Here is a 15885-nt window from a genome sequence, read left to right on the forward strand (position 1 = left end):
TTTTTTTTTTTTTTTTTTTTTTTTTTTTTTTCTGTTGCTATCTGTTCGTTTGTATGTTTGTTTCTTAGTGGAGGTCCAGTGGGTGGAGGAAGTTCATATATATGCAACTAAAAATTTTGAAGAGTGAAACGTCATTTAAGTGTCTCCATACCAGTGACCCTAGGCAGTAGTTCATCACTACAAAGGCCAATTCCAGTTACTATTTTCACATTCATCATTTGAGAGAAAGTCTCTGCATATGTAAGTATGTAATGTGTGGGCATGCATAGAGATAAATGTTTCCTACACTAATGGCAGCATACTATACACAACTCAACATAATGATTAACACCACAAACTCTAGACCCAGGAGTTTGGGTTTAAATCCTGGCTCTGCTGTATGACAGTTGTGTGACCTTGGGCAAATTACTTAACCTCTCTGTGCCTTAATTTCCCCATTACTGAACCTGGGACATTAATGGTACCTACTTCTATGATTTAATGACTAATTAATAGATGTGGAGGATCTAGACCAGTGCCAGCAACAGAAATGGTAAATTTTTTTGCTTTATCATTTAATTGTCGATCTTGGAGCTTCTCTCTAAGTTGTGTACATGTGGCTCTTTGTTTCTAAGGACTGAAGAATACAAAAAATGTATTTAACCAGTATTTAACTGTTTAACTGTTAACTGCCTAAAAATTTAATAATATTTAACTAATGATGCCTGTTTAGGTTGTTTCTAGTCATTTGCTACCAAAAAAGTGCTACAATGACCGTCCATTGTACATACATGTAAAAGTGGAAAGAATTCCCAAAAGTAAAATTGCTGGGACTATCTCATCACATTTAAATTTTTGATAGGCATAATCAAACTTCCTTTCAAAAATGCGCTTTTTTGAAACACACTGTAACAACATACAGGACTCCTGCCTGTTATACTCCTTCATCTTTACCAATCGAAGAGGAGAAACATTGTCTCTTGGAGTTTACACACCTTTTATTCTGAGTGAGGCCGAACAGTTTTTCAAGTGCTACACCCATTTTTCTATTGGGTTGTTGGTCTTTTTCTCTCTGAGCAGTCTGTGTTTTAAATCAGAAAGCCCTTATGTGAGTGATTGGATCTGCCTCCTGGTTGATCTCACTTAAAGTCTCATTAGCCTGTGCAAAAAGGTTTTCACCATGGTAATTTTATTCAAAATGTTGAACAGTACAAATTTGATCACTGCAAGGATCTGTTAGCGCTCATGCAACCTGATCTGCCGCGCTGGAGAATGAGAGTTTATTGCATCATAAAAATGTTACCCTCCACTTGCGTGGGCAAGTATTGAAATTTTTATGAGCTCTTCTTAACTAAAGTTATCAATAAATAACACACGACTCTTGACTGAGCATCTAGATTGATGTGACTTATTTGATAAATCAACACCATAAAGAAACTCTTGCTCAACGGCCTGATTGTCCAAAAAGAAAAGGAAGATTCCAGTTCTGACTTGCTAAGTTAGACTCCAACAGTGAAAAATAGACAGGCATTTTAGCCTTCTGAGAGTTGATCCCCACTGGTCAAGGGCATAGGGACATCACCATAATCACTCTGCACCCAGATGGTGGCAACATGATGAATCCCTCATAACCCCGGTGCCTATTTGATCTGCCCCAGAAGAGGCCAAGTTGGCAAAGGTCTTTGCCAGTGGTTCACATGCTTTAATGGCTATCAGGATTATCCAGGAAGTTATACTTTTAAACAAACCCACAGGTGATTCTGAAGCAGGTGGTTGGAAGGTACAGTAGGAAGCCCAGCTAGCAAAAGCCATGCTGGATTACTAAACCAAAATTTCAAAGCTACGTGGCCCAGGAATCTCCAGGCACACCTGCTTACTCTAGGGCACACTGAGTTGGAAGAACCCCTGGTTGCACATTTCAGCCGTGAAGAACCTGATGGTGTTGGAAGAGATTTTTGGAATGTGCCCTCCAACAAATGTAGAATTGTCGGTTTGACTGGAAGAGACTTTTGAGTTTCCCTCTTCTGCACAGCTACTCCTTGGAGGCTCAGCATTTGTGTTACCTACTTCCACCCCATGAAGTCACAAAGCAAGTGAGGGACAAGAAATCCACCCACAGGAGAAGGTGGCCACAATGGGAAAAGGAGAGCGGTGGGGGACCTCACCCTGAAATGTCCCTCTTTGACATCTTGCCCCTCCTTGGGAACACAGCCAGAAACCTGGTTTGAGTAGGTGTTCTCTGACACTCCAGTTCTACAAGTAGGGTTCCTGTTTTTATCTAAACTGTTCTGCACCTGAATAGGAGATCCCCTTTTGAGAAGCATCAGGTAAGAATAACAGCTAACATTGAATTATGCCACACACAGTGCTAAGTACTTTTTTATACGTGTTATTACAACAACCCTAAGGGGTGATATTGTTATTATTCCCATTTTGTAGATGAGAAAACTGAGACTCAGAGAAGTAAGGCTGCATGTCATAAGTCACACAGCAGGAGAGTGGAAAATGAATTCAAACCTGGTAGTCTGAATTGAGTCCCTACTCTTCATTACTCAGGATGTGTTGCCCACTAGCAGTTTCTGACCCTCCATCAGGTAGGTCTTAGAAATTCCTACTCATTCTGATCAGGCAGCGTTAGCTAATAGAACAAGCAGAGTCAAAAAATCAAAAACTCTGGATGCCTCTGACACTGAAATCCTGTGCAAATCAATTTACTTTTACTACTTCCTTCTAATTATAGGTAACGGTTGGTGATGGTATTATGATATTTGCAAAACTGGCTTGTAAAAGTGCATGTACATGTGCATGTGCAAACATGATGGTCCTCAACAGTTTACAACATGCCTGGCAGAGGGATCAACCCTAAAGGTATGAGAGATCCCTTTAAACCAGCTCAGAATGCCACCAGATCACCAGAATGGGTGGGAGGGTGGAATGCAGGACACCTGCTTCTTGTCCCACCTCTGCAAACGTGTGTGACTTGGATTTTTAAGCTATAGCTCTGCAGCTCATTTTCTCAACTCTAAAATGAGAGGAATCAATTAAATCAATAGTTCAGAAGTTTCAAAACTTAACATAGAATACCTAATATATTCTCATTATTTAAAAAATCCAAACAATATGGACAAAGTGAAAGCCTTCATTGACTCCCACCCAGCCCCACAGATCCCTCAAGTGGTGATTACTGTCAACAGTTTGGTGCAGAAGGTCACTCCACTCACTATCACCAAGCATGCACGTTTCTTTACCGATGTATAGATTCTTATCAGTTATATAAATGGTATTTGATCAGTACTTTTTAATTCTTTTTTTTTTTTTTAATTCTCAGAACCCAGTGAAAGCTAAGTACCCTAGAGACTGTACAGGGACACAATATTTTGAATAGAAAATATTTAAGGATATTCATGGACCCACCTCCTTGAACCTCATCCATGCATTCCTGATTAAGAAAGCTTACAAGAAGATTCCAAGGGCTCTCTAGTTCAAAAAGGATGTCCTATAATCTGAAGGGCATTTCATGTTTCTAAGTTCTCCATGTCACCTTCCCTCCCACTCCTTTCCACACAAGAATTTTTGATTTCAATAAAAATTTTAAATTTTAAATAAAATTTTGTTAAAATTAAATTTTATTTTTTTATCAAAGTCTCATATGTATATAATTTTTAAAATTGTATGAGCAAAACTCATAATGCAAAAAAATATTTTCTTCAACTCCAAACCATGTTCACTACAGGCAACCTCCTGTCTTCCAGTTGATTTTTCTGGGGTTTTCCTCCACGTTTCTGAATAATCCACTTATAAGTGGTTTATTGAAAGAGCTCAACTAGATGATGTGCAAAGAGAAGATGGTCTTATTTTTCTCCCACCACAGCCTTCGATCTTTCCTGACTTTAATGCCATCTCAAGCAAATCCCCTAGGTTTTAAATATATTTTAGACATAATAATTTTCAGGGATGAGTTATCTAGACCCACTTGTATACTTCAATCAGATCTGTTCTAAAGCTTCCCCCCCATCTCTCAGCTCGCGCCTGGCCTGTGGCTGAGTGGTACACAGGGACAGAGACGAGGCAGACGTGTCGGTCAGGGGCAAATGCTCCCTCCAGTACATTTGTTCCTTTCTTTGCTTGCTGTTCTACTGGTTTGAGGAGCCCAGAGTAATCCAGAGGGTGTCGCAACTCCAAGTTTCCTGGCACCTTACTGTGCTCCCTGGCACGGGGGTGGTTGAGAACAGCCCTGGCTGATGTTCAGGGGAAGAGTCATACTGTCCACCTGGTTGTTGAGATCCTCCCCCTGTCATGAGGAAGCACAAAGACCCCACAGATACAGGCACGTGCCCTTTCCCGCATACTCCCTGTCTGCTATGTCACAGTCTGGTTCATAGCCAGCCCTTGGCCATCCAGTTGGGTCATTTGTTGTTGACCAGGATTCCCTTTGTAAGCTTCCCTCATGAGAAGTGAACAGCCGAGTGTGCTGCTCAGAGCTCTGCCCACGGTGGTGCTCTCCCCTCACTACCGGTCCTTCAGAACCATTGCTCAGTGAGGCCACAGGGCTGCAGAAGTCCGATGGGAGGCAGCACACGTTCAATGCCAGCTGGTCGGTGAGTCTGGCCTAAATTCTTTCCTTGTCCTCTGTTTGGCCAAAGTGGGTTCCCAAGAGTCCACGGTGTGAGTCGAGAGCAGCACTTGGGTGCAAGAAGGTACGTGGGATGGGAGTCCAGGCCACCTTCCCGTGTAATTCACTTGTGTGTCCCAGAGTTTCCTGGGCTAGCTCCTGGGAGGATGGCTTCTGCCTTAGAACAGGTGACCGCTGTGCTCCATTTTCCATGCCAACCTTTATGAAGTCCTTCAATTATTAACTTTATTAACTACCATAATATGGAACAAATGCTGAATATTTATGCAAGTAGTTTATGCAAGAGAAAATGCCTAGACTAAACACTCCCCTTGAGCACAGCAATATAGGAACTGGCGAATTCTGGGCAATTTCAGCTTGCAAAGTGCATTCACTTCTCCCTCCTCCACAGATGCTGGTCCTCTTTTCCTGAATGGATGTGGAGCCTTGGAGTGCACGAGCTTCCAGTTTCTTCCCCAGTATTGCGGGGACCTTCATTCATACACTAGATTGCGCCATCAGTCAAGAATTTGTTCTCCGGTTCAAACCCTCCATGTCTGTGGAAGCTCTCTCCCGCAGGCAGGAACGCAGTAGGAGTGAGAGTCCTGGGTCACCTCCCCCGTGTTGCTCAAGAAAAAAGAACCCAAGCTTTCAAAGGGGGCCCCAGGCTTGTTTCTCTGTTCTACTCCATTGCTAATTCTCTCTTGGCCAGAGAGACACTTTCCTTCTCCAAATGGGTCCTCCACAGAGCCCCTTTACTCTTCAGTCTTAGGGCACTTCTCCTGGTACACCTTTCTAGTACAGTCCTATCACCAGCACTGCAAGCATTTGCCGCAGCGATCACAGCAGAGCAAAGAGACGGTGCTTTCTAGTTCTTAAAAAGCAGAAAACCAGCATGTAAGATATTTCTGGTACTTCTTGCTCTTAATACTTCTTTTCTCCTGCTCTAATAATCCATTCCATTGTGTTATAAAATAATATAATCACCACTCACTGTCCCAAGTCAGAGCAGGAGAAAATGTTCCAAAGGAGTACTTAAATCCATCAAAGCGTCCCTTATCCAAGTTTGCTAACCTAAATGAAGAATTGTTAACAATATATTCCCTTTCATTTGTCAAATGTCCTTCCTGACCTTTTCTTGTTTCACATTTTGAAAGGAAATTACAGTTAAATTGAGCTAGCCTCCTCCGAATCCAAAGGCTACTTAGTTCTGTATCTTGGGCTTGCCCTCGGCTGGAGCTGTCTACAAAACTCAGATCCTCTTTTCGTGAAGGGGCTGCCAAAGTGCTTCCAGGGACAGCAGGCATGAATAAATTCACGTTCATACTAAATGAATAAATTCATGTTCATACTAAAGCCATGATGGTCTCTGGTGTGAGCTTGCTCTGTTCAAAGTCCACACAATTCTGAGCGCCTGGGACTATGTGCCTTTTCTGCCACGTTCATGGACACTCTGTTAGACTTTTATTTATTTTTATTTTTATTTTTTTTAAAAGATTTTATTTATTTATACAGACAAAGATCACAAGTAGGCAGAGAGGCAGGCAGAGAAAGAGAGAGAGGAAGGGAAGCAGGCGTCCTGCTGAGCAGAGAGCCCGATGTGGGGCTGATCCCAGGACCCCGAGATCATGACCTGAGCCGGAAGCAGAGGCTTTAACCCACTGAGCCACCCAGGCGCCCCTCTGTTAGACTTTTAACATACAAATGTAATAATACTTTGAATAAGAAAAAAGAAAACAAGATGATAAGAGAGGCAGAAATGAGTCCTATGAGACAGTGTCCCTGGAATACAGAGTTGATCTTGGAGAAAGGGTAAAAATCTGAATGACTGGGCTATTCTAAGAACCACCCTTTTTCTCTGTGGTGAGATGGTCAGAGCGGCGTCCCAGAGAAAGAGTTTGGGAGGGTGTCTAAATGATGGGTAGGAATCAGAAATGGAGGCAAGCTGGGCCTTTCAGGGAAGGGAAACAGCAGGAGCAAGTGCACGGGGCTGGGATGTGGTTTTGTGGGAAGCGGGCAGACCCACGGCACGGGAGTCGGGAGTTTGTGGAGGAAGAAGTGGGAGAGGAGGTTGAGCAGGGGGCAGGCTGGGCAGTGTGAGAATGCCATGTCTGGTGGGTGCGATTGTATCCTGGACACCGGGGACTCTTGGAAGGTTTTTGAGAAGGAGAATGGCATGTTGAAGAGAAGTTCTGACAATATGAACCTGCTGATGGGGTGTAGTGTTCTAGAGTTGAGAGGTCAGAGGCAGAAAGACCAGCCCGATGTCAAGGCCATGGCAGCTGGAGTAGAGAGAGGTGGTGTGAGCATCGTTGTGGTGGGCATGGTAAGGTCTCTGTGCAGCCATGCCCTCCTCCATTTACACATGGTCCCATCCCCTTTCCAGTGGTCATGGGGACTGGCTCCAGGGTGACTGGTAGAGGACACAAGCAGAGCCAATCAAAATTTTAGTTTGGAATGGGAGAGTCCACAGAGTTGGTCATTGGCCACCATCTTCATTCCTCGGGATCTGTATCTGTGGCAGGTGGGAAAGAGGTCAACCCACAGACAAATGTGAGGGAGTGGAGAGAGAGCTGACAACCTCGAGCTCATCTGGGTTCCTGGGTCTAGCTGTGCCATTCTAATTTTCCAAGCTACAGAAATCAAAATAATTCTGACACTTGCAGTTGAAAGAGGCTGAATTATTACAAACATTATTTTTGAAAAGTCTCAGTGGGATTTGTGGGGCATAGAGAACATCAACGATTGACAACTCCAACACTTCAGCCTGGGGATCTGCCAGCACGGAGATGTATGTATGTCTTTGATGAATAAATAAATGAAGGAGTGACGCCAGACAAAGGGAAAGTGTTAAAGGACGGACATTATTTCCAAATATCACATGTTTTTAAAATACCGCTTTTTTTAGTACATTTCTGCCCAATCAATACCACACAATGACAACTCCCCACAGCCATGAAATTGGTGTCAATATTCATAGAGGAAAAAGACACTTCGAACCACGATGGTAAGTAGGGCAGGAGAGGAAGCAGGCTGTGTGAAATGTCTGTGGTGAAAACATGAGCATTCCTCCTCTCTAGCCCTGGAAGGTAACTGGAAATATGTTTTGATCCCATTAAAAGGTGGTGGGACATCCTGTACTTGGTGATGGCTTGCCTTGGCACAGAGTTCATTGCATTGCCCTCACCTGAGGGCTTCTTTTTCAGAAGTTTGCTTTCATGTTTGGATGCGTTCAGAACGTAAGCTGGAGCCAAAATGATGTGACTCCCTGAGAAGACGGCTGCCCAAGGGCTTCCCGGCTCAGCGGAGTTATTATTCCGCATGCTGGAGCACACGTTCCACATCCTCTCGTACAACATGTCACTGACATTCCTCCCTGGAGAAGTATGGTTTATGCCCCCTCTCCTTGAACTCAAGCAGGCTTTGGATTTGGTCGTAATGAAAGAATGAAGTGAGGGCGCCTGGGTGGCTCAGTGGGTTAAGCCTCTGCCTTCGGCTCAGGTCATGATATCAGGGTCCTGGGATCGAGGCCCGCATCGGGCTCTCTGCTCAGCGGGGAGCCTGCTTTCTCCTCTCTCTCTATGCCGGCCTCTCTGCCTACTTGTGATCTCTCTCTCTCTCTGTTTCAAATAAATAAATAAATAAAATCTTTAAAAAAAAAAAAAAAAAAAAGAAAGAATGAAGTGAATGGGATTGCGTGATTTCTGAAGCTAGGTTGTAAAAGGCAGGCAGCTGCAGCCTCATACTGACACGGGAGCCCTGAGCCACCGGGGATGCCATCCAACTGCCCCAAAGCCATCATGCTGCGAGGAAGCCCAACTAGTCCAGAGGGAGAGAGCTCATGGAGAAACCTGAGACCACAAGAAGAAAAAGAGAAATGCCTGGCCAGACCCTGGCTGTACCAGACACCCCACTGGAAGCGGGTAAGTCCAGCTATGAACTGCAACTGCAGAAGAGAACTGCCTGATCGAGCCCTTCCTGAATTCCTGACCTACAGAAATCATGGGGATAATTTGTTCCTCAGCAATGATAACCAGAACAGTTATGTAGCTATTGGGAGGGGTTTTCAGCTATAATTAGATCTTCTAATATCCTGGAAAATTTGTCAGACCACAGATCTATCTTGCCAACTCCAGAATGTGCCCCCTCTCGGCATAATTAACTTCGTCCACTCCAAAGAGCAAATACTTAGAATATCCCACATAGACAGTTGGAACTTCTATACTACAGCACTCTGAGTCTGCAAAGAGATATAAAAACATAGTTTAAGGCTCTATTGAAAGATACATGTCTATGCAATTAGCAAAACTCAAATAGTAATTTAAATCTCCTAGATTTGTTTTTAATCATTCTTCTAACAAAGATGGGAAAAAATAAATTCTTTGTTGTTAGCTTTAACTACTGGAAATGTAAAACTGTTATATATATTCCAGTGTGAGGCTTGTTATAGTCTTAATTTTCTAATAACAATGAAAAATCTTTGACAGTGCACAGATTAGACACTGAATAAATGTTCCAGTAAGATTACATTATGTAGCTTTTGTAACTCAATGTGGTGGAATATTGCATTTTCCTGCCACTGAAAATAGAGTGAAATGCAGTTATTAGAATTATTGTAATATCTATATGCACATTTTCAAATATAAATGGCATACTATAAACATAAATCATTTAACTATAGTGTGATTATGTTGAAATAATACAACATGGACATAAATGAAGAGAGATGATGTAGCACTGCCTTCCCAGCTACACAATTTAAAATTCTACCCTGAAGATCAGAATTATAATCGAAAAACTGCGTAAATACTGTGGCAATAGTTTTAACCTGAGAAAAGCACCAATTTCTTTGAAACTGAAATTGTAGATATACATTCCTATTTATCTCACCAGGCACTTCCTTTGCACTGCACAAAATCGTCGTCATATGACCAGCCAAAATGAGGTAGGATGTCAGCGTAAATCGGAGATAAAATTTAAATCTGGCGAGGTGGTTAAAACTAAGAAGAAGCAATGGTTTTGTTCAAAAGGTTCCAAATAAGAGGCAAAATTTAGAGGTCCCATAGTGTACCATTACCTCAGGCCTCAGGAAATCTGGAGGCACTGGTAGGTAGCTTACAAGTCAAATATATAGATTTTCTACCTCTTTCAAAATGAGTGAACTTTGTACCCTCAGCTGCACACCAGCTGTCTGACCTCGCACGGACGCTGTAGCACAAGGGGTTGAAATACAGACTAGAAAAGCGTGAAAATTGCTTCTTGTTGTGAGGGACCGAGGCAGGAAATCAGCAGGGCCTGTCCATGGATTCCCACAAGACAATTTACAGAGTCACCAAAGCTGTGGTCCCAGTTTGCAACAGTGGTTAGGTGATGAAAATTTCGGACGCAGGAGGAGAAAGGGGAGGAGAGACAGAAAGACCAAGAAGAAAGGGCAAAAGCCTTCTGTAATCCTCTTGTTCTTACTGGTAATGCAAATCACTGACAGCCATAAGGGACCCTTGTGAGCCTTCTGGAACTTCTAGACCAGTCCGTCTCAAAAGTATGAAACCAATGCCACTGACCCTTCTTATGAGGGGATCTCTTTTAATGCCCCCATTCATAATCTTGAAATAAAATGCAAAACCTACCTAGACACAGAAATTTTTTAAAGCTCATAAAATGCCCTAACTATAATATAAAGGCATAATAAAAGCCAAGTCATGTGGAACACCATCAGACGTACTTCGGTACAGAAAGACTCAGTTCTGAAAGCTGCGATCGACTACACACAGAGTCCCTCAGTGCGCAGGCTATAAACGCAGACCCAGAGGGCTGAGTCATTGTGTCGGCACATTCCGTATTGTGAGCTGGGTGGTGGTTGGTGGTGCAATTTTCCAAAACTAGGAGCAAGTTGTGCTCAAGTTCCACTTGAAACAAGAAAGCAGCCTTCCCTTGATTTGCATGATATTCCAGAAAAAGAGAACATTATTGAAACCATGCACAGTACTTCATGTTTATATATAAATGAGTATTTTTTAAACATGAGTGTACATTCTAGTCTCTGCTGATCATAAATATGCTTTTTGTCTGTGTGAGTGTCCAGCGGGGGATATTTGAAGGTCAGGCAGGAGATATAGCAATTTTTCACTGTGTTGGGCCAAATGCCGTGGCCTCCACTCTCATTAAATGTCACTGGTGTCCCCACCCCCCATCCTCACTATCATATTAACAACTCATTTGTCCCCGTGAATTTTCGAAACACTGCTGATTTAGATGAAGCACAGCTCTGGCTTTGATCTAGATGGGAGCACTCCTTGCCCAATCAGTGAGAGTCAGTCTTTCGCTGATTTTGGAGAAAGGAGAACTGGAGTTGATGAGGCCGGTGGAAAACTAAGTCAGAATGGGAGCCCAAACACCAGGGACTTTGAGGCTAGGGGAGGCGAGGGGCCAAGGGACTTTGCTGGGCTTAGGATGGAATGGAAGTCCCATCGCCACAAAACTGAGTGCAAAGGCAGAACGTGAAAGTCTCAGTCAGGCTTGAGTTTCCCTCCCTTGTTTAGTAGAGTAAACAATGTTCATGAAAAGCTGGCCGAGATTGTACTTCCTGAACCAGCCAGGTTATCTTGCGGCTGTGTGACCATAGCAAAACCCACACAAGGGACTGGACGTATTATTTATAAGAATCTCACAGCCTGTTGTCTCCCAATTCCAGCCTCTCCTCTGTCTCTTACTCTGTCATGAATGGACTGTGATGGGGAGGAAGACAGAATGCCAGACCCTGTGCCGTCTTAGGCCAAAGAGAGAAAGGCTCCTAACTGGGATTGTTTTTTTCAGGAAATCAGGACGATTCCCCTCTTCACTGTTCTCATTTCTTCCTCCTTTCGGCAAATCTTTGCTCTTTCATGAACAGGGTTAGATTCTCAGCATGGATGCCATCTGCCAAGAAAAAATGTCCTTTCCATACACAAGAGACAAAAGGGTGGATTTCCTGTGTCACGGAGTCCAAAGGTGTTCCATGAGTCTCTCATGAACACTCCCCATAATCATTACCTTCCAGAGCTGGGCAGGACCCTGTCCAGAGCAGGAAGCCTGCCTGGCCATCTCAGAGCAACCTCAGAGCTTTCTCACAGTAGGCACAATTTGGGGGTGGGGACTGTCTGTCTGGTGACCCCACTTCAGAAGCAAATGAGTGAGCACAGTTGTTAACCCATTTCCTAGGCAGGTGATGGCAGGAGGGGTGACCTGCTTGACCCCACTCTCTGGCACATGAGGCAGGCCCACACCATCTCTGTCCTCCCATGTCCATTCTGGGGTGTTCCGTGAGAGTAGGTATTGCTTCCTTCTCCCCAGTTGTTCTTCCTTCCTTTTCTGCATGAACCATTCCAACAGTGGGCATGTAGTGCTCCTCCATAAATCCCACACAGGCTAGGTCTCTCAAGCATAATTTCCCTCCTCATCAACCTGGGAATCCCTTATTAACTGAGCATTCTTTCTCTTGTTCAAGGCCAATTTTCTGTTCCTCTTTCCAATAATCTTTCTAATTCTTACCACAATGCTACTTGCTCCTTCCTGATGTGGCACAGTCAAAAGTTGGACTCATGACTTGGAGCCCATCTTAGTTTTGTTACATAGTTGGTCAAAGACCCTGGTGCTTGAGACCATGTAAAACCTCTAAAGTACTCTTTCCATCACTTTTCCTCCTTTGGGTGCCCTCTCCTACAACAACAATATTTCCATGGCCCTGGCTACCATGTCCTGAGAGAGCACCAGTTTCTCCGGGCTTCTGGCCTCCACGGGAACTCCGGTGGTTGACTAATTGCTGGTGTCCAGAATGAGCTTAGTCTTTTGGAGATTCTCTCTGGGCAAATGGAAAAGAGATGAGGATCTTTGATTAGACTGAGCATATATGCTAACATTCTCTATTTCCCTTCCAGAAAATCTTCAATACTTAAATGAATATTCTGTATATGGATGGTTGCTTGCCCACCAACCTTCTGGTCCCTTTTCGCCTGGTTTTCTGTCTGGATTTTTATCTGAAATCTTCGGTCTCAAATATCCCGGTGCCCTCAATCACTGTGAAGCTGGTTTCAAAGAGGTTTTCACAACTTCTTTCTCACGGTAGATGGAATTCCATGGTACACACCAGCCTGTGCTTGGTCTGTTCATGGCTCCCTGTATCATGCGCATACAATTTGGAACTCATTGGGATCATGAGCACCCTGGACTGGGTCTAAGATGAGTGGTTTATGCTGAGATGCACCCATATATTGCCCCTGAGTCCTGGGATAGACATCGGGCTTACCTTCAGTTAACTGAAATCTCTCTGCCCCTGACCAGATAAAGCTTAGTCCAAATCCCATGCAGAAAGGGCAAGCACTTTTTGAAATTTCTGAAAATCCTAGAGGGCTTTAAATTCTCATATGCAGAACTGTGTGTGAGCTCAGGCTACCACTAAATTAATTCAGCTTATACTTTGCTTTATCATTTCATGGGCACTGTGTCCCTGGAGTATGAAGTCCAGCTCCTTTCCTTGACACACACCAGGCACGTGTTCCTACGTTGATTGATTCATTCATAAAAATGGTCATGTCCTCATGGAGCTTACATTTTCATGAAGGAAGATGGGCAAGAACACAGAAAACAAGTAAATACATGGTCTGCCAAAGAGTGATTCGTGTGATAGAGACAGAGCATTGCATGAAGATGGCTGCCCCATTAGGGAAGGGAATTTCATTTGTTTTGTTTTGACCTATTTGCAACACCTAGAATAAGGTCTAGGACAGGGTGTCAGATGAGTGTTTATTGGTTGAATGAAAGGATAAAGGACATATAGCAGTGGTGTACTAAGAATTGGCTCTCTGGGTAAAAGCATATGCATGTGTACGTGCCCATCGTAAATCTCACATTGTATCTAGATATATATCATATAATATAGGATGATTATACAATACATATTTTATATTTATTATAAATTTTGCTACATAAAGGATTTGTAGCAAAATATTTATAAATAATAATAAAATATAGAGTTTTTTCATAATAAATTCTGCATGATATACCAGTTCTCTGATTTTTGCTGAATTCTGGCCCCCATAGCTACCCTCTGGTTGCAATGGACAAATGAATCCAGTACCATCGTGAATGCTGACTGATAATTTTGTCTTCCTTAAGAAAATGACAAAAGCAAAGTAATAAAGATGTGCATTAAAACTTCACCCTTCAATCAATTTTGTGAGTGACTTCTTTGCTGAATCAGAAAATAGTCTTTGAACAATGAAAGACTGTTTTCGTGACTTTTTGCACTGTCCACAATGTTGTAATAGCTATAGACATGATACTTATAAGTTTAAACTGTGTTATTGATGCTAAATCTAGGTTACTAAACTCTCCTTTGCACTTGCAGATTTCTGTGGTGTAAATGCTCCCACCATGGCCAATTTGAAGCCACCAATGTGATGCTTATTAACCACAGAATTGCAATAAGACAGAGCAGCACACTGTTACGCAGTGTTACCATGGTATGGGTTTGTGGTGTTCAGTAGGGGACGATTTTGTTCCCTAGGGGACCTTTGGCAATGTCTGGAGACCTTTTCGGTGATCACAACAGGGGACAGGTTATTATTTGTATCTGGTGGGTGGAGGCCAGGGAGGCTACTAAATATCCTACAGCAAAGAATTATTTGGCCCGAAATGTCAACAGGGCCAAGTACATCAAAAGCATAGATAATAGTGAAATATAACAAAATATTAGGAAGTGATGCATTTTGAGAATATGCTGCCCCTGCTTTTAATATAATTTATTTGACATATTGTTAGTGAAATTTCATATAATTAAATGATTAATTCATTATATAATTTAATTTTTATTAATCTTGTGTTTAATAACCAGTTTGCAAAATTTCTGAAAACTGAGCAACCAGTTCTTACACACTCACATGAGCCAGCTCCAAGGCACCACGGAGAGAAGGTAGAGCAGGGAGGTAGTTGCTATTTTATATAGAGCAATCAAAGAAGTTCTTAGAAAGTGACTTGAACCTAGACCTGAAGCAAGTGAGGGGTGAGCTCTGTGGGCATTCAGACAGGTGGAACAGCATCTGCAAAGGCTTGCCGTCAGGCAGCTTGCTTGCCATGTTCCAGGAACACACAGAAGTTGAGCGGGAGGGGACGGAGTGGAGATGGGCTCAGATGGGAGTCCACAGAAGGGTTGGAGCAGGGACGTGTCATAGACCGGTGCGTAGGGCAGAATTTCCTGAAAGGTGTTGGGTAATGGAGGAGTCATACAACAGTTTGACGTGGAATGTTAGGTACCTCCGTTCCTTTTTTTTTTTTTTAGATTATTTATTTATTTATTTGACGGAGGTCACAAGTAGGCAGAGAAGCAGGCAGAGAGAGAGGAAGGGAAGCAGGCTCCCTGCTGAGCAGAGAGCCCCATGTGGGGCTAGATCCCAAGACCCAGGATCATGACGTGAGCCGAAGGCAGAGGCTTTAACCCACTGAGCCACTTAGGTGCCCCAGCTACCTCCATTCTTGAAACACCTTTTGGCCTCTTGCTATCCGGATTTACTACAGGCTGCCCCACCATACAGAGGGCAGAGCTGGGCACCCTGTGCTGACTCCTCTTTCCTCCCTACCCTTCCCCCTTTCTTCCCACCACCCTCCCTTCCCCACAAGGGCATTTCATCCTTCATCATCAAGAGGACTTTAGCTCTCTCTAGTGTTACCCTTGAACTCAACTCCAGACCCATCATTAGATTCAATTAGACAAAAGGGCTAACTGTCCATCAGTAGCAAGGACCACGAGGGGCATTCACCCTCCCAGCACACTGCTGAAGTTTACATCACACTTTCCCCTCTCTGATATTAACATGTGAATGACCCACTGATAATTCTATCAGAGGTCTCCCCCCAAATAAATTACGTCCATTACTAAAAAGGAGGCAAAGTGTCAGTGCATCACTTTTGCCACCTGACTTGCAGAGTAGGTAGCATTTTAACAAGGTCTTGCAGTGCCTAGTGATAAGAGCTCACAGATTCCAGTGTGGCCATTATCTTGGGCAAATGATATCATCAAGGACATGTTCAATTCCCAGAAAATATCATCTATGTTTCTGCCCTTTTGATGCTCTGCATTAGCTCTCTTACCCCTCACAACAACCTGTGATGGGACTATTATGTCTGTGTTACAGATAAGGAAACTGAGGTTTAAACAGGTTAAGCAGCTTGTGCCGGGTCGCACAGTGTAGAGCTAGGATTCAGAATGGCATGTGGCAACTCTTGCCTGCCCTCCTTGACTCCCAGCCCACTCAATGCTGCAA

The sequence above is a fragment of the Enhydra lutris genome, unplaced genomic scaffold, assembly GCF_002288905.1.
Source record: "Enhydra lutris kenyoni isolate GAN:26980312 unplaced genomic scaffold, ASM228890v2 scaffoldscaffold1, whole genome shotgun sequence".
Taxonomy (NCBI): Eukaryota; Metazoa; Chordata; class Mammalia; order Carnivora; family Mustelidae; genus Enhydra; species Enhydra lutris.